Here is a 1,902-nt window from a genome sequence, read left to right as displayed (position 1 = left end):
CCCACCCCCACCCCCACCCCCGAGAGAGATCTTCCTGACCCCCAGGCTGGATTCTCCCTATTCTGGTCGAGGCTTGGCTTGTTTTCCAGTTTATTCCAGTACATCTCTCATTTGGACGAGCCCAATTTTCTAGCTATCCACAAAGTTGACTTCCGGTCGCGCAGTAAGTCCTAAGCACCTGGAGGAGATTCCGGGATTTAAGAGCATTCCCACCGCCCTACAGAGAATTCGTATCTTGTGTCTCTGCAGCACCACTCTGTGAATACACTCCGCCCTACAGAGAATTCGTATCTTGTGTCTCTGCAGCACCACTCTGTGAATACACTCGGGAACAATTCCATTCACTAACCTCCAAAACTCCTCTGTCCTTTATGGCTCTGAAATCCATAAAGACTGGCTCTGAACTCAATAAAGATGAGCACAGAAAGATATTTGGGCAGGTAGTTTTCGGTCAAATAAGAGTCCTGAAAAGGCTTGTGAAGCTCATTTCAAGAATGTGCTAGCAAAAACTGCCTTCTCTGAGGTTCGAACTCAGGACCTTCAGATTATGAGACTGACGCGCTGCCTACTGCGCTAAGAAGGCTGTGACTGATTTTCTTTCATTCTGCCTTACAGGAAGCATTCAGTAGCTTCTATTTGTCCTTGCTCTGCGTCCAGACTGCGAAATCTTGCATTTTGAGGTGATTCCAAGACCCTCTGCAGCACGCTGGCTGTGCACTAGATAAGTGAGCTATGTTACATGGCTGGTGATTAATCCAACGTCTCACCAGGTTTCTTTGAACAGGGACAGATGTTTTAATTGAAAAACAACATTGTAGAGGTGCTTAAGAGTACACACTTGCAAAGGAACAGAGCGCAATTCCCAGCACCTTGTCAGGGCATGCAGTTTCTTCTTCTGGCCTCCTTAGGCATTTGCATTCACATGTACTCAAATATGCAGAACATCTACAAAAATTTAAATGAGCAAAATAATATAAACACATATTGAATTATATTGCTTAGTACATATAGATATATAAAATGTATATCCACAAAAGCAAACAAAATTTGTGTGTTTGTGTATGTGTATCCACAAGATAGTAATTGTCTAAATGACATCTGCATACTCGGGCTTAGAATGTTTTAGGGACTCAGTAAAGACATTAGTATTTTGAAGTCTGAAAGCCAGACTTCAGCCTGTAATATAAGATGGGAAATGGTTTGGAATTGAGTCAAGAGGTGCCATTGTTGAAGTGTGCCTGTGACAGCCTTTGTTTTATTTATATTCACAAACTCTGCTCAGGGAGCTTAGGAAAAGTATTCTTTCAGATGGCCTGAGTGTAGGCCAGGCATTCAGAAGGAGGACGAGCAGGAAATCATCTGGGAAGAGGATGGGTAAGAGAGCCAGACTTGTAATTCTGCTCATCAGAAATAGGAAGGTGCAAGCTATTCTTTAAATTCAAGTTTGATCTTCAAAAGAGAAACAAAAGGAAAAAGAAAAAAGACCTGGTGTGGTGGGCTGTGTTTATAATTCTTACTGTAAAGAGGCAGAGACAGGGTGGCACTTGGGGCTCCCTGGACTAGTCTAGCCTAGTAAGGATGTTACAAGCCAAAGAAATACTGTTCCCCAAACAAAAACCAAAACAGTCAATGGTGACTTAAGCAGGCCCTGTTGTTCCCTGGTCTTTACACACAAACAGACAAGCAGACATGCATATATAAACTGTGGGTTTTTGTTGTTGTTGTTTTGAAACAGGATTTCTTTTTTTAGCCCTGGCTGTCCTGGAGTTCCCTCTCTAGACCAGGCTGACCTCAAACTCACAGAAATTTGCTTGCCTCTTCCTACCAAGTGCTGGGGTTAACAGCATGCACCACCATCCAGCTTTTATTTATATTTTAATATAAAAGATATGTATGTATGAA

The 1,902-nt window shown here is 42.6% G+C and overlaps 1 non-coding gene across 1 annotated transcript; it reads right to left on the bottom strand.

The window, feature by feature from the left end:
• Positions 1 to 510: 510 nt before the first annotated feature.
• On the bottom strand, positions 511 to 583 carry Trnam-cau. Its single transcript has one exon. It is a non-coding gene; the product is annotated as a tRNA-Met (tRNA).
• Positions 584 to 1,902: the final 1,319 nt, after the last annotated feature.

The sequence above is a fragment of the Mastomys coucha genome, unplaced genomic scaffold (assembly GCF_008632895.1).
Source record: "Mastomys coucha isolate ucsf_1 unplaced genomic scaffold, UCSF_Mcou_1 pScaffold7, whole genome shotgun sequence".
In the NCBI taxonomy this organism is placed as follows: Eukaryota; Metazoa; Chordata; class Mammalia; order Rodentia; family Muridae; genus Mastomys; species Mastomys coucha.
Note: the sequence above shows the minus strand (reverse complement) of the source record. Positions and strands in the feature narration are given on the sequence as shown.